The sequence below is a fragment of the Equus asinus genome, chromosome 2 (genome assembly GCF_041296235.1).
Source record: "Equus asinus isolate D_3611 breed Donkey chromosome 2, EquAss-T2T_v2, whole genome shotgun sequence".
Taxonomy (NCBI): domain Eukaryota; kingdom Metazoa; phylum Chordata; class Mammalia; order Perissodactyla; family Equidae; genus Equus; species Equus asinus.
In genome coordinates this window covers 190,162,078-190,186,187 of record NC_091791.1, presented here as the reverse complement: position 1 = coordinate 190,186,187, position 24,110 = coordinate 190,162,078, and the positions used below count along the sequence as shown (strand labels likewise).

At 38.1% G+C, this 24,110-nt stretch overlaps 1 long non-coding RNA gene across 1 annotated transcript in view; it reads right to left on the bottom strand.

Annotated features, from left to right (window-relative positions):
- LOC139044559 (uncharacterized) overlaps positions 1–22,844 on the bottom strand; it is a 44,632-nt gene extending 21,788 nt beyond the window's left edge. The window contains exon 1 of the long non-coding RNA XR_011501583.1: positions 5,799–22,844. This is a non-coding gene — a long non-coding RNA (uncharacterized lncRNA). The remainder of the gene's footprint in view (positions 1–5,798) is intronic.
- Between the last annotated feature and the right edge of the window lie 1,266 nt (positions 22,845–24,110).

Below are 24,110 nucleotides of genomic sequence, written 5' to 3'. Positions count from 1 at the left end.
TCTCTTGTCAGGTCCTGCCATGCTTTTCTCTGCCCATTTTAGGAACATGCTTGTTGCTTACTGATTGATTAGGCCAACCCTAACAGCGGAGATTCCACCTAGAGCTTGGGACTCTCTTCCCCGAGACATGCTCTAGACTTCTGTGTGACATCCATATTACCTTCCATAATTAACTGCCCTGGAGGAGGGGAGAGTTCTCTCTAGACTGTTTTATAGTGATTTCTACTCTGTGTCCTTTACCAGTGTAGCCAATTGGCAAATTGTCTGTTGAGCCTCAATTCTGAAAGAATGTTAGTTTTTTGGTTGAGTTGTGACTACGCTGGTCACTATAGCCTCTTATCTTACAAAGATGTTTGTGGTAACCCTTCTGTTTTAAATTATAATTTATTTTGGAAAAAGAGCTTTTTCGAAGGTATAATCCTATTGCAGGAACGCTTCCTATGTTGTTATGCTTTGTCTCCGTGTTGTACTTCCCCAGTTTAAATATAAACACCTTTAGAGAAGAGACCATAGCAGAAGAACATGAAAATGTACATAGGTTTTGAGTTGGGTCAGATGGAAAGGCAGATTTCAGCTCACATAAGAAGACACTTTTCAACAGCTACAGCTACTTCAGGTGGAATGAGAGGACTCAAGACCAAGTGAGGGAGCTTGAAGGTATTAAAATACAGAGAGCCAATCACTGACTGGTGAGGCTACGTGTGAGTTTTAAAACATCAGAGCTAGAACGGTTCAGGAAGCGATCTCTAAGATAATTCCCAGCTCCATGATTTCATAATATTGTATGATGGTAAAAATGTAACCAAGGCTTCAAACCCAGCTCTTTGCACTGTCATGGACCCTTACCCAATCGGTTAAACTCTTCTGAGCCTCAATAGTTTCACGTGTAAAACTAATAATGTTTTCTCTCAGGGCTGTGGTGAGAATTAAAGAGAGAGTTTGTAAACTTCTTGGACACTTTATTTGTAGGCAATATTATAATTTCATTAAAATTGCTATTAAAAGCGTGTTTCACTAGACTTTGAAGGCCAACTAATTGAACACTCCTTCAAGGGCTTAAATTTTCTTTACAGCACCACTACCAAATGGTTTTATAATTCAGTGGTTGTAAAATTTTAAAACATTTTTTTCTTTTAATATTACAAAAGCTGGATACATAAAATATATAAATGTGGAGCTGTTTTTACTGAGTCAGGGGTGGAGGTCCCTTGTCCTCCCAATTTGCCTCCTGAGCTCTGCAACGTCCTCTGAGCTGGAAAATCACTGACAGTTCACATATTTTCACAGCCCATAACCCTCACTACTTTTTCAGGTAACCCTTTCCTTGTTTGAATAGCTCTTCCTCATAGTGAAAAGGAAAAGAATCTGCCTCTCTTGCACGTCCTCTCCATGATCCAGCTCAATGATTTGGGGCGAGACGAGCAATCTGCATGTTCCTCCAATGGGCATTCTCAACCATTTGCAAACAAAACCGCTTTCCCCCAAGTCTATTTTCCAACAGTAAAATACCCCAGTCTTAAGGAGCATACTTAATATACATTTTCAAATGTTCAAATCTATCAACACTTTTATTTTGTTTTATTTATCTTAACGTTGGGACAAAGTATAACAAGATATGTCCTCCCTCATTCTCAGAATATAACCTAAATGTGTATTTTTCAGCAACCATACACCACTATTGGCTAATTTTGAGATTTCTTCCAACTGAAAGTCCTAAAACCTTTTCACCTCACTCTGCTGCTGAAACCCAGCTGTCTCATCCTGAATAGGCGGGTTATTTTTCACTTCTGACCCAAATCTATGTGATTTTCTCTGGTTAAATCTGTAACTAGTATAATAAGTATGATAAATTATTAATCCAAATTATTGATTAACATTGTTGAACAAGATAGATGCAAGTACAAAGCTCCTGGTGCCAACCTCTCTCCAAGGTGACAAAGAATGATTCATTTGATGTCTTTGAACAGTGTTATTTCAGCCAATCCAAAGCTGCTATGAGCATTCAGCTTCTGTTCCTTCACGTTATGCATGAAGGACATGGGAGGACATGTTTAAAATTTGATAAAAAATTTCATATATTAAACTTGCTGTGCCTTCGTTTACTGGTACTGTGATTGCTGATGACACAAAAGCAAAAGGTCAGCCCCAGTAAAATCTACTACCCATTGTTAAATATTCATATCTTGGACTAGCACCGCATCAGCACATTTAGTATGTGAGTAAAAAATAAGGATGCTGCACTTTGGACATCTGTAGACTCTGCGGCATGATCACTGGATGAGGTAGAAATGCATACCTCACGTTGCAGCAGCGTTCAGCTTCAACCACTTACTCTCGCATTGATAGCTATGATGAGAAAGGGATGCTGTTTATCATATAAGGCAACAATTTTGCGGTTTGTATAACTGTAACAAAAGCTTCATGTAAGACAATTGGACTTGTTATAAAGATGTCTATAAAGTAAAGTCAGGAATAAAAGTTGTTACCAGCACAAAAGGATGAAAAATGCTAGAGAAGATGGTCAACATGCTATAGAAAACAGCATTCAAGTTACCCCTAAGACTGATGAAAATATTGGAAACGTCAGATCTCAGTTTTTGAGGAAGACAGCAGGCTGTGAGAACAATGGCCCATCACTTCAATTTAGATAAATACACTAGTTCAAAACGCTTCACATTTTGAGTGATAAACATTCATTCTCTTCTCAGGGAAGTAAAGCAAAGCATTTCTAAAGAAAACAGTTGTTAGAATGGAAACATAGGTGTCTAGGCTTACGCAAAAGTGTATGTCAAAAGCCAGGGAGAGAAATTGAAGATGTCTGATGCCCAAAAGAATAAATGCTTTAAAATCACAAGTGAAGCCAATGGAGTTTATTTCCCCTGCATTAATGATGATCTTTATGCATAATTCATTTCCAAGATCAAAACGTCAACCAAGCTTAGTATGTAGAAACTCTACATTATTTCTAAAGTTCAGAATGATAAATCTTTCTCATTTTGAATCCCGTTTTTGAAAAGAATAAGTCACAAGTTCTGAATATAATTTCAAAGAAAATACTTAAAACGGTTAGATCAACATCATTTCATAAATGCACTTATGCACAAACACACACATTTAATTTATTCTTGTTTCCTTTTTCAAAAGTCTTCAAATGCAGGAGCAGCATATTTTGAAGAAGTGAATTGTCTCTCAGAGTGACTGATATCTTGAAAAACATTATTTTTTAATTGTACTAACTTCTGGAAAGTTTATTTTTAAAAATCATTGGCTTTATTTGATGAAAACATATGAATTACTTTAAATACAATTTAAAAATAGCAAACACCACAAAGAGAGACAATTTTTTATGGTTGAATTAATATGTATCCATTCTTCTGTCTTACTATAAGCATCAATTTATATTGTCAGTAATTTACTCATATTATTATGAAATTTAAAAAAGAGTTTATGCCATTTAACAATTATGGGGCTTCAATAGCATTTATCTCCCTTTATTTAAATAATTCCTAAAACGGAATTAATTATTTTAACAGACTTCTGTAAAATTAACTTTTAATAATCTTTTTTTTTTTTTTTTGGAGGAAGATTAGCCTTGAGCTAACATCTGCTGCCAATCCTCCTCTTTTTGCTGAGGAAGACTGGCCCTGAGCTAACATCCGTGCCCATCTTCCTCTACTTTATATGTGGGATGCCTACCACAGCATGGCTTGCCAAGCTGTGCCATGTCTGCATCCGGGATCCGAACGGGTGAACCTGGACCGCCAAAGGGGAACACATGCACTTAACTGCTGTGCCACTAGGCCAGCTCCCTTAATAACCTATTTTTTAACTATAACTAAAAAGGTTTTAGTTTTTCGTTTGTTTGTTTTTTTAAAGTCTAAGTTTAATCCCCAATCTCCTCCCTTTTTCTTTTTTAAAGATTGGCACCTGGGCTAACGACTGTTGCCAATCTTCCTATTTTTTTTTTTTAAGGATTGGCACCTGGGCTAACGACTGTTGCCAATCTTTTTTTTTTCTGCTTTATCTCCCCAAACCCCCCTGTACACAGTTGTATATCTTAGATGCATGTCCTTCTAGTTGTGGGATATGGGACGCCATCTCAACGTGGCCTGATGAGCTGTGCCATGTCCGCACCCAGGATCCGAGCCCTGGGCCGCCGCAGCGGAGCGCGCAAACTTAACCACTCGGGCACGGAGCCAGCCCCAAGAGGTTTTAGTTTTTAATAACCCACAAAACAGACTAAAGTTTCAACACAGTAATTATTCATCTCGCATTTCATTATAATTTCCATTTTATAAGAACTGACATTTTATTCTGATGTGCTATTACCATTAGGACAGATAAACTAAGAGTTATTAATAAATGTGTGTATCTCTATGAAAATAGGGGAGATTAAGGAAAAAAAATGTTACAACGTGAACATTTGATACTTTTATGCAATAGGTCCAAGTAAACTATTTTATAACCCAAGTGTTTTAAACTGCTCTCCTTTGTGGTATATCTTTCTTAACCCTATAAGTTACAATATAGTATAATGGAATCTAGAATCATATTTGAATATCAGAGTTCACTTTCTTGAAATCATATAGGATTTGCTAATTGTTTCATTTTAATGATCAACAAGATTATATTTTTAATTCATTCAACAAATCTTATCACTATCCACTCTGTGCCAGGCAATGTTTATGATCTGGAGATTCTCCAGTGAAGAAAACATCTAAAAATATTCTTGCCCTCAATCTTACATTCTAGTGTGTATGTTTGAATAAACAGGCAGGAAGTGGATGTCACTGTCCTTGTCCATGATGAAGGCTTTGATGCTCTTGCCAACTGCACCTTCTTGACAGAGTCTCTCTGGGCGTCCCTTCTCTGCCAAACCCTATTCTGCTTCTCCTCTGCTTGCTTGATGTGAGTCTCCCTTGCTAGTCCTTTAAAAATTGGTTTCTAAAATAATGTACCTTGATTCCTTTGTCCCCTTCTATTCTTCCCCTATTTCCACTCACTCTCAAAGCTTCACCTCCCATTTTCATGTGTATGACGTCCACTTCTAATCTCTGCTGCAGCCCCTGTCCCTGAATTCCAGATCGTTACTTTAACTGCTTGCTGAACTCCTTGCCCTCCACGCCCCAAAGTAAAGGTCAAGGCATGAGTATCGTATGAGGCAAATAGGGTACATAAATAGTAAATTTAAGGAAGCTTAGGTACCTGACAACATAGTTTCAAATGTAAAATGCAAGAATTGTTAGAAATATATACATTTATTAACAAACACAAGGCTGTAAAGATAGCCTTTAATACATCACTTAATTTGTGATAGACTACACTGACAAATGATAAAACAATTACAAAACATCGGAACACATTAATTATTAGAAAGATACATATTTGTCAAACATTGTAATAAAGAGTCCAGATTTTTTCAAGAATTTCCAGTGCTTTTATGAAATTTCAAATGTAGAAAGTGTGCTCAGGCAAAAGTCTGTATCTCCAGCACAACAAAACCAGAAATTAAAAGTGAAAATTAATAACAAAACTCTGTTACTTAGAAAGTTTTAAATATTCTCCTAAACAACACCAGAATCATGATTAGGAAACCAAAACCATTAATATACAGTTGCAAATTGAGCACTACCAAATTTAACTCAACAACAACTTAAAATATTAAGATAACATTACTAGAGTTCATTACTGAAGTCAAAAAAATATATTAATGTTATTCACCATCTCTATTGTGCAAGTAGAATAATTATACAATTTTTTAAATTCTGAAAATGTTTGATTAAATTTATCACCTTTACCTGATAAAACTCTTGACCAACTTGAAATGGAAGGGCACTGCCATAAAATGTTAAAGGATAACATTTAAGACAAATTATTAACATCATACTTAATGCCAAACTTGTTAAGAAATTTTCATTAATATTAAGAGAAAGCAGAGCTCCTAAAGTTCCACAAGAAAACAAAATAAAGCCTACAACTAGAAACAAATGAAGCTGGCTTTTTTTGTCTTTTCTCTATTTTCTTTTGCCTTTTTGTCTTTGTCTTTTTTTCCCTCTTAGTAGAACTGTCTATATGAATCATACAAAATAATCAATTTTAAACTATTAAAGTAATTATAGAATTCTATAATGTATCACCAAAAGCAAATTATAAACATAAACACTGCTTATTATCAGTGACAATTCAACAGAGGATTAAGATTAAATATGCCTTTATAAAAGCAAACAATATTTTTAAATACTTGAGAATAAACTTCAAAAACATTTTGTAAGATCTTTATGAAGAGAAATTTAAACTTAACACGAAAAATACTAAACGAAGATGGCGCAACAGGTTTACCAGGCAGAGATTTTGCCTTCTCATAGGGCGGGTCCCTTTCCCACTCTGGAGACATCTCTAGCTCATGCGCCATGGGGCCTCTGCTCCTGTCTCTGCCTGGGTCACTTCATCCTGACCACATTCGCAGCTGCATCTTGGAAACCAAGTCTGGCCTCAATGTTATCTCCCCAAAGAGGCTTTTCCTGACCATCCAATGTAACCTAGAAACTCCAAATCTCACCCCTACCTCAAATTGCCACCAGTCATTCTCTAGTTTTCCTAGTAATTACCAACATCTACAAGTATCCCGAGTCTAAAGCTATTTTCTGGTCTACTACTTGTTTCATGAACATTATTTTTGTGTTTCCCCAAATTAGAACATGAGTTCTAAGAAAGCAGGCACACGGTCTTGTCTTCTGCTGCATCCTCAAACCTAGAGTAGTGCCCAACCCAAGTAAATCTGGAATAAAAATCTACTGCTGTAGTTGTTGATCAGTATGTCTACACACATCTCATCTCATGACTGGTCGGCGCTGATTTATAGGTTCACTAGTTGAAAGAATATTTGGAATATGCAAGCCTGGGAAGAAAAAGCAGAGACTGGAGAAGAGCAGGACCTGTGTGGGAGACTGTCCCCCAGCCAGCCCTCACTTCTGCAGGAACCTTACGGAGAACTAAGCCGAAACCTAACCTGAGACCTCTATTGCTTTGAGGGACTTGAAACACGGGCGCAGCCCTCCGTGCTTCTATCTGGTGGTGAAAATGTGTGGGTGTGAGAGAGAGGAGCTGTCCGTGTGTATGAAAAAAGAAAAATGCATGTCTTTGGCAGACTGAGAAGTCCCAGTATTTGAAAATTGTCTTAGTATCTTAAGATTTTAAATTTTTCAAGAAATAGTAGACAACATTCCTGGCTTGGAAGTCAATGCTATCAAAGCAAACTTTAGTTGAAATGGGAGTGAACACAGGGAGCAGTTTAACAGCCAACAACAGCTTCCAGGGAGGTAGCGTTAGGGAGAAGAATCTAAGAAAGCTGAAAAACACTGTGCCAAAACATTTAAGTTGGATGAAATTAACCAATTCCTAGAAAAAGCCAAGTTCACAAACCACTTAGAAAAGAAATAATTTGGATAGTCTATAACTACTAAGAAAATTAATTCAGCAAGTTAAACTTTTCCCGCAAAAGTACACCAGGCCTACCTGGTTTTATTGGTGGGTGATACCAAATACTAAATAATAGATGATAAACTTTTCTCTAGAATAGAAGAGGCGAAATATCTCACAACTCACTTACAGGATGACTATAACATTGATACCAAATCAGATTAGGACAGCATGAAAGAGACAATTTTGGGGTCAATTTCATTTTTGAATACAGGTGCAAATATCCAAAAGAAAAATCAGCAAACAATATATAGGGTAATGAAGAATTTGAGTTTAATCCAGAATTTCGGGGTTGGTTTAATACAAAAGTCTATTACTATAATTCACCACATTAAGAAATTAAAGGAGAAAATATAAATAATTATTTTGATAAATGCAGAGAGAAAAATATAAAATAAAAATCCATATTCTTTCAGGTTAAGTCCCTTAACATAAGGAAGCAAAGGAAATTTTCAAAGTATGATAAAGTATATTTACCCAAAACTTACACATGAAATATATTAAAATAATTTCTTCCTTTTAAAATCCAGATTAAGACATTATAAATCTAGACCATGTGTGCCCATTGTGAACAATTTTATTCCATCTTTTACAGAAGGGTCTAGTCAGCGTAAGAGGAGAAGATAAGGATAATACGCAAGAATTTGAAAAGAAGAAACAAATATTTCATAATGGGCACATTATGATTCTCTAAATAGTAAACCTCAAAATCTACAGATAAATAATTATAATTAATACACAACTCAAGGTACAGTCAGGAAAGCAGAAACGACAGAGAGAGATTTCATACCAGTAATCAGGTTACTAAACTGCACGACGACTAGAGAAGTGAAGGGAAGCATCGTGGAGGGACCAGAAAGAGACTATAGGAAGCTGTCACCACTCCAGAAGGAGATCAGATGACCCAACTCAGTGGCAGGCACTACTGCAGGAGACTCCAGTCCTTTGGGGGTCACGAGCTCTGCCAAAACCTACATTCTTCTGAGCCCACGTGCCTCTGCCCTCAGGCCACCACCTAGTCACCACAGAATCAGCATCTGCTTCCAGTTACCACCACCACCACCGCTAGAATGCTCAGTTCCCTAAAGCCACTGCTCCTGCGGCTGCTGCCACCATCAAAGCCCATTGTTGCCTGTGGAAGCCACAGGCCGCACGGCTTCTCCCTTACTCCTCTCACCCCCTCTCTCATCTCCTGAGAGCATTGCCTTTGCCAGAACCTAAACCACCCAGTTCGCAAGGCATTCTGGGAAATGTAGTTTTCAAGCATCTAGCTCCAGCCGCGGAAGGCTACTGTAGAAAGATGTGTGGGCCTCAGAACCAACGAAAAATAACAGGTGAAATTAGTGAGAGATGAGGAAGTTTGCTACATACAAGAGTTAGGTTTAAAATCACTATATAAAAATAAATTGAATTTTCATACTTATCAGAAATTAAATATTAAAGTAGCATTTATAAGATTAATAAAAACAGTATAACTATGAATGATTCTAAAACATTTAAAAGAATAGGACTGAAACTAAAATTACAAAACTTTATTATAAGACATTAAAGAATATCTAGATTAACTTCAAATTCTGGCAAGATTAGAAAGATTCAGTATTGCCAGTACGTCAGATTTCCCGAAACTGATATATAGAATCAGTGCAATTCCAATCATCAGTATACCAACTGCTTTGCTCATTTTGTTTTAGGTTTTTGTAACTCTGAAATTTATATGGAAGATCCAGGTCCAAGCCACACCTGAAAAAGACTGTGTGAAATTGCTCTGTCATACGTTGAGACTTGATATACGCATATGGTAACTAAGACCAAGCAATAAATGGATAAGTGGAACAGACTAAAGTACCCAGACTTACACATATATACCAAATTGATATATTATAGACCTACCATTGCCATTCAATAAGAAAATTACGGACTGTTAAAAAAATCATGCTATCAAAAGTAGTTGACATTATTTTTAAAAATTAAATGGGATTCCTATCTCACATCCTATGCAAAATCATTTCCAGGAAGACCAAATATATAAATAGGAAAAGCAAAATTTAAAACTTTTATAAGGAAACGGGAGGTCAGGAATAATGATGTCTGTCACTCTCAGGACAATGGACACATTGAAGAAATAACAGTTCAACAACAAGAGCTGACAAATATGTGCACCCGGAGACTATAGAGAATTTTTACATTAAATACAGTTAATGTGATAGAAAACGTACAAAAAAACACCAGTATTTCATGGAAGAAAAAATACATCTGTTCCAATAAACACATAAAAAGATGCTCAACCTAATTAATTTTAAATGCCTCACAACCACTGTAGTATACGATTTTACACTCACCAGATGAAAAATATTGAAAAGTCTGACAATACCCAGTGTTTGTGAGGTTGTGGAACAAATGTTGGTGGAATGTAATTTGACAAAATAACTTTGGAAAATGATCTGACCATATCCGGGAGAAGTCATGACACCAAAATCCAATTCCAGGGATAAAACCATCAGAAACTCTTGCCCATAATCACAGAGACATTATGCAGATGTTTACAGAGGTCTGATTTGTTTTAGGAGAACCTGGAAACAACCGAAATGTTTACTGAAAGGAGAATGATGAAGTAAATGATTACACAGTTAATGTATTGAATTACCATAAAGCACAGAAAATTAATAATTAAGAAATATTTCAGAAACCTAAGACACTCAAATGCACGTTTAAAGAAAATATATTTTTCACGCACTGATAGATTTTGGAGAAGCTCCCGTGGTTAAAGAATGAACATGAGATAATTTATCCTGTGGTCTATCCATACCAGATAATTTACCCCAGTTCCATCCCCCAACATACTCCTGTCCTGCTCCCACTCCAAAATGGATTTTTTCACTTGTGCCAGAAACAAATTCCGCCTCAGTTTGCAGAGGAAACCACATTTCCCAGTCTCTCTTGCGGAAGGCTTAGTGGCCGAGTGCATACATTTTTGTCAAAGTCTTCATAATCATTTTCAGGACCACACACAGCCTAACCATTATCTCTCTCTCTTTTCTGATTTCAGCTCTGACTATTTCCTATTTCGCTTTTTCTGTTCTTCATTATTCCTCAAACTCACCAGGCGAGCTGCCAGCTCAGGGCCTTGGAACTGACTGTTTCCCGTGGCTGAAAGCTGTCCACGTGCTCACTCTCTCACTTCATTCAAGTCTTGTCTTCACCACCACAATAATGCTTCCCTGATTACCTGATATAAACCTGCAACCCATCCTCCACTTTCAGCAGTATCTACCCCTCCATCTACACTTTATTTTCTAGAATGCTGACCAACTTCTAACCAACAATTCTGTTTGCTTTTTCTACTTATTTATTTGTTGGCTCTCTCCCCTGGATACAATATACTCTCCATCAAGTCAGGGAGCCCTTTTTTCTTTATGTGTGCTGATGTATCCTCGATCTATTCAAAAAAATGTTTTCATATTGAATGAATGAATGATCCAATAAATGTGAATTTACTCTTATGAATTCTGCTTGTTATTGCCAAGAAATACCCTATTGTCCCTACTCCTGAGCAAATATGAATATTTTATAGGTATATTTAATATCAACCTGTAAACCCAGGGAATATGCTCTTAAAATATAAACCTGGCACAGCTATTTTGGAATCAAAATATCTGTTTGTTTCAGTCCTGCCATGAATCAGACTCTTCATCTGTAAACCTGGGCCACGACTTCCCATCACTACGTGAACTTATTTGCATATTTGTTGAAACAGACACTACTGGGCTACCATACATTCTGTTCACGCAAAGCATTTATTCCAATACCAGAAATAACTACTCTGCTTAAACATTTTAAGATAATAGCTGAATCATCATATGATGTCTATTTTTCATCTATTGGAAAATTCTCACAAAAAGAAAAATTCAGTACAGCTTGCCCATAACAGTGAAAAATATCCTGAGGTTTGTTTATTTTTTATAGATAAGAGAAATGAGACCTATCTAAGTTACCAAAACAGAGATGCTGGAATGACAGGTTGGGAACAAAACGGTAATAAATCTGTGGAAGAGGGTGGCCTTGAGAGTTCTGAAAGTTCTAAAGTACAAACCTCCCACAGAAAATACTTAATATTAAAACTATCCTTTTCCAGAAGCACTGGAAGTTGTCTAACCTTGTCCTGAACTTTAGAGATGTTTGAGTCTCTCCAGGGAATTATGGACCAGGAGAACTTACATTAGAACCCGTCCTCCCCCAAAAAGAATTACAGAGTAACCGAAAGAAAATATCTAGTCATAAAATATATAAACAAGTTTAATTACCCAAGAATAAACCGTTCTTTTTCTACAATAAACTTTGGTCACACTAGGTGAAAATTAGCATGTTAGCTGTCTGAAACTATAAGATATATTTGAAAGAGAGCAAAACAATAATGGGTCAAGGGAGGAAAGTTAGCCTTTTAAAACTTAAAAAAAAATTATAATTCCTTAATGAGAAGATGAGGAAATCATTGACAGTGGCATTATAGAAAAGTCATAGATTGAATACCAAGTGAGAGCTAAAACACCAAACTAAATAATCATCACTCAAACTGAAAAAAAATGGTAACATTGGCGCCATAGTCTCCGTCCTAGGGCTGCAGTTCCTAAATATGATTTTAACAGTTGTACATCTCTCTAAAATGTATATTAGATTTTTTAAACATATATGGTAATATTTGTTTAAAGAGTTAGAGAACATCATATAAAATCATGTAATTTCTCTTTTACGCATCAAAATTACTATACAAAATAGGAAAAATAACGGTTAAATATTTTTTAAGTGCTGATTAGATATACGTGTCATAGCAGACTTTTAAGATGACTCCCAAGGATCCCTGCCTCCTGGTAGTCACATGCTGCTATAATCCCTCTCTGTGAGTGTGGTTGGACCCAGTGACTTGATTTCAAACAATGGAATGCAACAAAGGCAGTGGGATGTCACTTCCATGATTAGGTTACAACATGTGACTTCCAGCTTGCTAGCAGCCTCTCTCTCTGTAGTGCCTCCTTGGTTTGCACACTTTGATGAAGCAGGATGCTGTATTCGAGAGGCCCATGTGGCAAGGAACCAAGGGCAGCCTCAGTCCAACAACCCATGAGGAGCTGACTCCTGTCAACAACCACACAAGTGACATTGGAAGTGGCTCCTTTCCTAGTCATGCCCTTACATGAGACCTCAGCCTTAGCTGACATTGCAGCCTTGTGAGAGAGGCAGATGACCAAGCTAAGAAGTGCTGGGAAGCCTGACCCACAGAAACTGTGAGATATAAATGGGTGTTGATTTAAGGGACTAAGTTTTGGGGTCAGTTGGTATGCTCAATAGATAAGTAATACAATAAAGAATATCTGTTTAGCACTTACACTGTGCCAGGATTTTTCTAAGTGCTTAGCATCTATTAAATTAATTTAATCTTTTAAACAGCCTTATGAGATAGATGCAATTATTATCCCTAACACATGCTGACACAAAGACACATAGATGAAACATCCTCAAAGTTAAGGCATCTTCAGTTAGCAAGCAGAAGATACAGGATGCAAGTTCATGGTCTTAACTGTTCTACACTGCCTTTCACTTAACTCTGACGACGTCTCTCATTTGTATAATGTTTTATGAAAGAGAAAATTATTTAGCTTATCTCATTCAATCCTTGAAATAACTGAGTTTAAAAAAAAAATCCAGTTCAAAACAAGATGGATGGGGGCTGGCTCTGTGGTGTAGTGGGTAAGTTTGCAAGTCTGCATGCTCTGCTTCAGTGGCCGAGGGCTCACCAGTTCAGATCCTGGGTGCGGACCTATGCACTGCTCATCAAGCCATTCTGTGGCAGCATCCCACATACAAAAAACAGAGAAATATTGGCACAGATGTTAGTTCGGGGCAATCTTCCTCACCTAAATGAACAAGTAAAAGAATGGGCTGGCCTGGTGGCACAGCAGTTATGTTCGCACATCCTGCTTCAGTGGCCCAGGGTTCACTGGTTCAGATCCTGGGTGCGGACATGGCACAGCTCGGCAAGCCATGCTGTGGTAGGCATCCCACATATAAAGTAGAGGAAGATGGGCATGGATGTTAGCTCAGGGCCAGTCTTCCTCAGCCAAAAAAAAAAAAAAAAAGGAAAAAAAAGAGGAGGATTGGCAGCAGATGTTAGCTCAGGGATAATCTTTCTCAAAAAGAAAAAAGTAAAAGAGAAGGAAAAAAAGATAGAGGACCTATGCTACCAGATTTCAAAGTTTATTTTAAGCTATAGTAATCAAGACAATGTGGTAATGCTATAAGGATAAATGGGTCAATCAGAAAGAGAGAGCACAGAAATGAGTCCACAGGTATATGTTCAATTGATTTTTCACAAAGGCACCAAAGGAAGTCAATAGGGAGAGGAAAGTCTTTTCCACAAACACATAAAAAAATAGTTGAATAGCTGGATAACACTATAGAAAAAATTTTTCAATTACTATCTCACACCGAACCTAAATATTAATTTAAAATGGATCACTGACCTAACATAAAAGTTAAAAAACCTAGAAATCTTCTAAGAAAAAAAATAGTGAAGAATGTCTTTACAACTTGGGTAGGTAATGATTTCTTAGGACACAAAAGTGGTTACCACATAAATAAAAAGTGGTAAATTGGACCTATCCAAGATGAAACCTTCTACTCATCAAAAGATACAATTAAGAATAAGTAGGGGAGCCACAGACCGAGAGGAACACATTCACAATACATGTGGGTGACAGACGACCCGTCCAGAATATGGAAGAAATCCCTATAACCAAAAATAGAAAGATAAACAATCCCATTTAAAAGCGGGCAAAAGATTTTACGAGAAACATCGCAAGATGTATGAATGACTAACAAGTACATGAAGATGTGTTCAGCATCATTAATAATCAAGAAAATGTAAATTAAAAACAATTAGATACCATTTCATATCTACTAGGTTGGCTACATTTTTAAGCTATTGAAAATACAAAATGTTTCTGGAATGTAGGTCACCTTGAATTCTCATCCATTGTTGGTGGGATCCTACAACGTACAACCACTTTTACAAAGTGTTTGACAGTTCCTTAGAGATTTGGACCTCCACCTACCCCATGACCCAGCAATTCCACTCCTAGATATATATCCAAGAGAAATGAGTGTGTGTGCTTCCCAAATAAAGAAACTGAGCAAGAATGTTTGCGTCAGTTTTATTCATAATATACCCAACTGGAAACAAACCAAACATCTCTTATTTCAGGAGAATGAATTAACAAATTATGGCGTATTTATGAAGCACTACTCAGTAAAGAAAAGGAACAAACTACTGATCACACAACATATATGAATATCAAACACCTTAAGCTGAGTTTAAGAAGCCATATGTAAACTAGTAAATATTGTTTGATTTCATTTGTATGATTTTATCTTTTTAAAGCAAGCTAGTCTATGGGGATAGAAATCAAGCTAGAGGTTGCAGGTGGGTGGAACTCACAGAAAAAGGCCATGAGGAAAGTTTCTGGGATGATGAAAATATTCTCTCTCTCAAATGATGTGGCAGTTACATGGTCAATGCACTTGTCAAAACTTAGTGAAGATTATAGTTAAGGTCCATGAATTTTTCTGTATGTTAATAACATAAAAAAGAAAAAAATCCTTTATGTAGGAAAAAATGAAACTCTGACAGTTTAAGTAACTTGCTGAAGATGGTACTGCTAACACAGGGAAATGTCTGCCCGGGCCCCAGTCTGCTGTTTCTAATTTATTGACTTTTTTTATTGGGCCAGTTGTATTCCATGTTTTAGAATAAATGCTCTTTTTTCAAATGAAATTTTTCTTTTCTTTCTTTCTTTTTTTTTTGTGTTGAGGAAGATTCACCCTGAGCTAACATCTGTTGCCAGTCTTCCTCTTTTTGCTTGAGGAAGGTTGGCCCTGAGCTAACATCTGTGCCAATCTTACTCTATTTTGTATGTGGGTTGCTGCCACAGCATGGCTGCTGATGAGTGTTGTAGGTCTGTGTCCAGGAACCAGACCTGGGCTGCTGAAGCAGAGTGCACTGAACTTAACCACTAGGCCACTGGGCTGGGCCCTCAAATGGAATCTTATTTTAACAGTTTGGTCATTTACAATGTTGGAGAGGAAAAACACGCATTCATATGTGCGTGTATTTCTGTGTGTGAGATGTGTAAGTTAGTGTGACTTTTTGGAGGGCATAGCCACTATACCTATTGACACTAAACCTGCTCAAACATATTAGCTAGAAATTCCACTGTTAGAACTTTATTCCTCAGAGAACAATAAAAAAGACAGTTATCGATTGCGCATTGCAAATAACAGGTGAAGAGCAGAAACAAGCTAAATGTTTGCCAGTGGGGAATTAGTAAATAAATTACATAACAGCAGTACAATAGAAACTAAGAAGTTCCTTGAAACAATGTTATATGTCTATATATGTGATGTAGAAAGATCTCTGAGATGCAATAGGTGTAAAAGCAGGTTCCTAAGGATTTGCATGTTAGTCTGTTCACTGAAAAGATGAGCATACACTTACATGTGTTTATAAGTGCACAGGGCACTTCTGAAAAGATACAAAGTTATTAAGGGAAAAGGACTGTAAGTGAGGCATGGAAAGAAGACTCATTTTTCATTGGATGATTTTTGACCTGTTAAATATTTTTTAGCAGACTGCATACATTTTTTCTTTTGCAACAACAAAAAGAGCACACAAAGTTTATGCCAACTCACAAATAATGGTTTCTTCTGTGTGAGTGAGCCTGTGCTGGGGCGAGCAGAGGGCATGATAGCAAAGGGGTTTCTGACTTTATTCATAAGGACTTACTGTTTTTGAAAACAAATGTGAAATAACGTAAAAGATCGACTATTGTAAATGGCAAGAATAGGAGCGATTGGTATTTAATATTTTATTATTTTACTTTCCTTTTCCGAATTCAGAAAAAGAAGAGAAGGAAGAAATCAGAGAAGAAAAGGAGAGCAAGGACAAGAGGAAAGAGAGCGAACAGAAGAAATTAAAGAAGAAAGGGAGGGAGGGAGGGAGAAATGGAAGGAGAGACACAGGGAGGCACGGAAAGAGCGACTGAGAAAGGAAGGCAGGGAGCAAGAGAGGTGGGGCAAGGATCTTACTGGAGCTCCATTCCAAACAGGAGGAGGAGAGCTGCTTCAGGTGGAGCTGGGGGGGATCTGGGTCCCCAGATGCTTTGCCTTTTGTTCTCTTGCAGCACCTGAGGCAACTTTAAGAATTTTAACACTCTTGAGAAGACAGGAAATAACCCTTGTTCAGAGCTACAGCAGCCTTCCAGCTTTGCAAGTGTTATTACTCACTCACTGGGTGTGCAAACAGGGAGAGCACTGGGCAATACCCCGTGATACTGAGACCTGTTTGCAGGAGTGTTCTACTCTCTGAGCCACACTTGGAATCACTTACCTGCTGCATTTGTTAGGTTTCCTATTTTAAAATTAATAAAAACACAAGGATATACACTCACCTCATGATACTAGGGCTGGGCTGGAGAAGAAATAGAATTAGACGTGATAAAAATTATAAATTCTGTAATATAGCATCTACGGGAAAATCCCATACTGGAAAAAATGGTTGTCTTTTGTGGTGAGGAATACGTAAGTGAGTATTTTTAATCATGCTCAGTTGAGGGGAGAAACCCCAATCAACCGAATTCCTAAACACTGGATAATTGTAGAAAAGTAAAGAGAAACAGAAATAAATCTCAAATAACTGAATTAACTGCTGACTTAGCTGAATCATCACCTGAATAATCCTAGGATGCTGCCATTTTTAGAAAATGTGTAAGAAAGTTTTCCTGGAGTCCAGTTACCTAAGGGTCTGAGAAGTTCCCTGGAAAGAAGTCATTCCAGGAACGTGAATTCAGTTTATACAACACCCTGCAAGGTGAGTAGCTGGCCAGTCAGGGGTGTGGGGGCGATAATTCTGTAATTCCAAATAAAGCACCACTGGTGGCCAGCCAGACCTCATCTGGCCCAACTCCTTATGTTCTCACTTGAGTCTCAGGGCAAAAAGGCTGCAGTAAGAGCACAAGCAAAACTTCTTTACTTTGATATTGAGAAAGCAAAGTATGCAACAACCCCAGATGCAAGCAGCTTCTGTGGCAAGAAGTGATGGCCCTGGCAGAATCTGCTTTGAAAGACATGCGTCCCAAATGGCCCCCAGCACCTGGGCCTCAGTGAAGGACAAGCAGCAGGAGGGTGGGACCAGAGATGGCAGCACCTCTGATGGAATTTGGCAAGAGGAGTTGCCTTCTTGTATCCATGGAAACAGAAAGCATTGCTGCAGGATGTTGGCATAAGAGAGGAATAAAAAGCTAGGTGCTAAAAGGAAATTAAAAGTTCATATTTGGAAGATTTAAAAAAGCCTTAAGCACCATTCCATGGAGGAGAATTAAAGATACATAGATATAGGTATACTCCCTTACTTCACATAAATAAATAACTATCAAGAGAAGAATGGTATACAATAGACAACAAACAATGTTAGAAAATAAAAGTTTGGGTAATAATATAAAAGAAATATTAGTTTCGAGTGCATAGGAAAGAATTTGTTAAGGACTTGTAAGCCATAAAGCATCCGTGAAGGGTGGCATTTCATGTTACCTGCTCTATGTCCTCAAAACAGACAGGGTTTACAGTTAACGTTAGAATTCCTGAGGCTCTGGCCTCCTCATTCTGCACTCTTCACTCTTTCCCCACAGAAATACATCTTTGTCCTGCTTCACTTTCTATCTGGGCTGTGACTTCATTCCAGACCTCTCCTCTGGGCTCTAGACCCATATGTCCAAATATCTATGTTTTGGGTATCTAAAAAGTATCTTAAGATGATGTGTTGAACAACTCACTTAAGATCTCTCCCACACCTTGAACATAGCTATCTTCCAATGTTGCTTCCTGTAGTTACTGATATCACCATATGTCCGATTGTTTATGTCATAAAGCTACAAGTCACTTCTGGCCCCACGATCATTTTCATCCATTATTGACTCCCTCAGTACCTTTCAGTCTGTCTTCATGATGGCATCTTTAGGCTAAGCTATCATCATCTCTCACCAAGAATCTTTCTCCAGCCTCCCTGTTCATCTCCCTCCATCCTTTCTGGCCTCTCTCACCAATTTGTTTTCCATAAATTGTAAGATACAGAATGATATTTTCAAAATGGAGATTTGATGGTGTCATCCTGGTGTTTAAAACCCACCACAGCTTCACACCACTTTTTGGATAAAAACCAAAGTCCTTAACCTGGCATGCAAGGTCTTGATCGCCTGGCCGTGACAAGTGTTCAGGACTCACCACCACTTCCTCTTTACCTGCTTGCTCTGGATGCTCTGACTTTCTTCCAGAACCTCAGAGTCAATACTTTTCTCTACTGTGAGAACTTGCCCAGGCCTTCTCTTCTGCTTGGAACACTCCCCCCTTCCCCAGCGCCGCTCTTGTCCCCTCCATGCCCCTATTCCCAACTAACTCTACGCCTCTTTCAGGTCTTGGCATAAGGGAAACTATTCCCTGAGCCTCCCATTCTAAGCGACCTCTCTAATATACTCTTTCCGAGGACAACAGAACTTTCTTCTTGAGCACTCACAAGCGTGTGAACTGTATGTTTATCAGAGTGACTATTGGTTCAGTGTGGGCCTTCCGCACAAGGATGGAAGATCCACAGAGGGAGACACCTTCCCCGGTGTTTATCTAAGCAACGAATCCTCAACATAGCCTAACATTTTTTATGTAAATTATGGGCAGGTAGCATAGAAACTACTTTGTATTAGTCTTCAAAGCAAGTGGAAGAGTGGACTCATCCAAAAGAGATTCTCTTTCTCTTTCTCTCTCTTTGAACAAGGGCTACACACACAGCCGATCTTTCAGCACAATTCATTCCCACAGACCCTGGTGGCTTTCCTTTACTCCTCTCTCTAAACCAAACACAACATTTTCTGTTTTGTAGATTTATATATTTCTTGAGCCATTCAAAATGAGATGTCCATATAGGGTGATTTGAATGCTGCCCAGCAATTCTTAAAATTCAGACAGACACTTCTGATGAACAATTCATAAGCAACAACGTGCAGTTGGCTGTTAATGATGGCTGTCACTAGACTCAAGCAGAACAGCTATCATGGCTCTGCAGAACAGGCATGACGCAGTGCTAGCTGCCATGACATTGGACGGTCTACAGATGTCTCCAGTTCCCGACACTGAGAAAAACAGTGTAGAGAAACCTCGGTGCCGACTTTGTCTATCTGCGGAGTCACTCAGTTCAGCCCCTTTACTGCCCACCCTACTGACCCCATGATTCTTCTTGCTCCCTCCCAGGCTGATGCTCGCCTACTCTCCCTGCGGTCAGTGTGATCTTGGTCTTATTCTATGCTTAATTCCAATCTATCAGAGAACTTGACTTTTTTATCTTCAAGGATATTTTTTTTCCTCTAATCAAATACTATTTTAGAAAATCAAAAGCCTTGACTTTCAAAATGATTGTACTGATGTGGCTTTCAAAACCTATTTTGGAATTCTGAAACAAAATATTGACTGGCTCTTTCTCTTCCCATTCCTGCCATAACAACTTTATTCTCCTACAAATGTGTGTCTCTGATTGCACAGGGAAAGAAAAGTGCATCCGGAGTATTATAGTATGTCATCTCGCTACACCTGTTAACTAAGCACCCACTCTGTGCCCAGCAGATGGCACATGCATCTCAGGAATTTCCTCTCAATGAGTTCGTCCTCCTTCACCCACATGGTCAACAAAGGAAATAGTTGCATGAGTCACGGGGGAAGTAAGAGCAGCCAGCCTGTGTGTGCCACACTTGCCATACTTACAGTATGAACAAATGGAATCTATCAAGAGAATACCCCTCCAAAGAGAACTCTAAAGACCGTTTAAGCTGCCATAAACAGAAATGACTATAATCACCAAGAATATTTCACTTAGGTTACGAGGTGGTTTGCTTTATGACTTTTTGTATTAGCTTCATTGTAGGTTTCATTTTATGTTCCTGCCTTTGTTGTTTCACATTTTTTCCCATCATGCCTATTTCCAATTTATGTTATTGAGTTATTTTCTCTTTTACTGTAAAATTTTAAATTTCTTTTATATATTTTTGGGACAAGATAGTATATAAATAACTAAGGCTTTGATACGTAAGTGGGTGAGTTCAGAAAAAGGTACGGACATAAGCAGGGGAGTAGCAGATGAGCGGCAAGTCTAATCCAACAAATCTTTGGCATATCTTAGCCGAGTAATGATTGTCCCTGGAGGGGCTATTTACCCTTTCCTAAGGTGTATTCTCAACCAAAAGCTTGCAGTTTGAGTTAAAAGCAGATGTCAACAGATTCACGTGGGCTGAAATGCATGAAATGGGTTGAGGAAGAATGTCTCCATGTTGGGAACCTGGCAGTACGAATATTTGGATGGGAACTTAGGTTGTGGAGAAAGTGAAAGGAATGTTGATATGAGATAATTAACAAGAGGACATCATGTGGGGAATATGCATGGAAAATAAAATAAGATTCCCACACTGCTGGCCAGGAGGATGCACAGAATGTAGTCAGTACTTAAAAGACCAGAATAAGCAGAGAAAAAGCAAGTACAGAGAAGACTAAAATCTCTAGTTCTATATTTTGAATTAAATGGCACAGGGTTAATAAAATGAAAATTAATAACAATTGAAAATATCATAGAGGTGATCTTAGATCAGGCTGCTATAGCAAATAGCATAGACTGGGTGATGTGAATGACAGACATTTATTTCTCACAGTTCTGGAGGTTGAGAAGTCCGAAATTAAGGTGCTGACAGATCCGGATCTGGGTGAGGGTCCTTGTCCTGACTTGCAGAAGCCATCTTCTCACTGTACCCTCACAGGGCCGAGAAAGGAGGCTCTGGTGGCTCTTCCCTTTCTTAAAAGGGCGCTAACCCCATGACAGGGGCTCCACCTACAGGATCTCATCTAATCCTAATAAGTACCTTCCAAAGGCCCTACTTCCTAATACCATCACACTGGAGCTGGGGTTCAACATATGAATTTGGGGGGTGGGGAGACGCAAGCATTCAGTCCATAACAGAGCGTGTCGCAAGAAAATGGGGGAAAGAGAGTGCAGCCAAGGAGAGAAGCCTGTGAGACACTCACAGAAAAGGGCTGGGAGAAGTGCCCAAACCAGGTAAGAGGCCAGAGGATACAGACAGGGCATGTTTTTGTGGCATCAAAGGCCTGACAACACATTGAAGTCTTCCAGTTGGCAAAGAATTCAAGAATGAGAACAATATTTTTGAATTCACACTTTCAGAGGGCATCAAAAGCTTGCTTTAGCAACAATAATTTCCCTGGAGTGACACAGCAAGTAGCCAAGCTGAACAAAATTTAGAAATGAGAAGGAAATGTAGCAGCATGCAGAAGGAAGCTGGGAATGGAGAGGACGACTATTTACTGAGTAACATTGTGTATGAAGTTCTGTGCTGGATGCTCTGCTCAGCTCTCTCATTCAGGGCTACAAAAATTGTGGCAATAACAAGGGAGTGGAATAAAACGAAGCCTTTTACAAGCCATGAGACCTCAGGAATGTTGCCCATCAGGAGGTGTTTTAATCATTTAAAAGAAATTGTCAGACGAGCAAGGTTGAGGGTTTACAAAACAATTGGCCTGGACTTTTCAAAAATGATGAGGCTGGAAAGACAAAGATAGACTGAGGAAGGGTTCTAGATTCAAGGAGACTAAAGAGACGTGATAATTAATAGGATCAAAGTGTTAAATGGAAGTTAAATAACAATTCTGGTATTTTTCTAGATTATGTGATACTCATGGTATTTTTCAACATTTTAAAATTCATAGTTTGCTATAATTTTGTTTTATTTCTAAGCAAATGTTCATTCATGCTTTTTATTTTGTAATGCTGTATTCACTTTCTTCTATGGAGCTCCTGAAAATGTATGTGCTTCAAGCCACACCAAGCCTTAATCTTCTCCTAGAAAAGAAATTTTAAAAAAATAAAAGGGGAAAAAAGTTTTTATAGAGTAGGCATGTGCTGGAGTAAAGAAAAGTGGAGGTGTTCATCTAAAATATGCACTCATCTTCTGGCTGAAGTGATTCCAGACCTTTCCATAGATACATTTAAACTGTAATCTTGAAGATCAACATACAATAATTAAATGATCAGTTAATGTGTACAGCAAACTTATACATGCAATGCTTAGCTTCCCATATATTATAATCAGAGAATAGTTTCACAGAATGACTGGCATTTTCACTGAAGCAGAATGAATCTTTAGGACTCTACTGGAATGTTTAATCTGTGACAGAGAAGAACTGATGTAAGGCATGCAGAAGTTACAAATGAATGACTTTAAAGATGGATTACCCTGGACATTTCTATTTAATCCTCTAGGCTCTTTCTTCATCCTGTTCATCTGGTATTGGCCAACTCTGGGATGACGATGTGAGCATCTACACAAACAGGCCCAAAGCAAAGGATTAGAGACCTAATGTTTAAAAAACTAAAAGTTCCCATCAGAGGGTGCAACTATTTGCTTTCCTCTTTTATATAAGTAATCAAATGAAGGACCTGGCTTTCTTCAAATGTCAGCTATTTTTTTAATATCAGCATATGTCGTCTTTATTTTGGTTCTAAGATTGCTCAGTAACTTTTTATCCATTTGGACTCTCAAGCTGTATCTTGGTGCTATTGTCCTCAAAACTGGGCACAATTTATTATCCATTGACAGAAGCACATATTGTACAATCTATGAAAGTAGGTATGTAATAGATCTTATTCAGTTGTATATTTGTACACAGACCTCTATGTTCCATCCAAGTAAATAAATATTTTGAGTTTCAATGGCCACTTCAGTGCTCCAGAATCACGTCAGCTCCCAAAATAAATTTTTACATGACCTTGTGTCTTAGCCATCTGCAGGAGAGTTCAAAGGATTTGAGTACAGTTTCTTAGTAGCAGTTACTCATTATCTTACATATGTGGTGCTAAACTTTAAAGTCATCAGCCACTCCATGAATGTAGTCTTATTTCAAGAATGTCTTGTTCCTGGCTTTTTCCATGAAGTAAATAAGATACCAACAGGGTGTTAGTTACACTTATCTGTGATATCAGCCATCAAATTCACCAACAAACTGTGACTATGAGGCAAGAGATGAGCCTTTAGAAAAGAGCATTAAAAGCCTGTCAAAGTTCCATTAACCGCTGATTCCTCTGGGAGGGCTGCCTTCTTAGCATCCTCTCCCTGACATTGATGGGAAGCATGAGATCTCAGGGCAGCTCACCGTTACTTAGCCCCAAATTGCACTCTGGAAAGAGACACACAGCACCTGGCTGAATTCTGTCAGAAATTCTTGATAGCAGGGCCAGAAAGAGAGATTCTGTATCTTATTTCTGTGGCCAAGACACTGTTAATTTCTAATCTGGTACAAAGATCGGATTAGTCGATGAACATATTTTGTTGATAAAAGTTTCAGAAAACAATTAAAATGCAAACTACTTTGTTTTGGAAACTATGGATGCTGCCTAAAACACTTGCATCTGGCACTCTAAACACTTCAGCTTTCATCAAACCCTGCATGTCCCAGTTTTTGGCCATTCCAGTTCATGATTATTC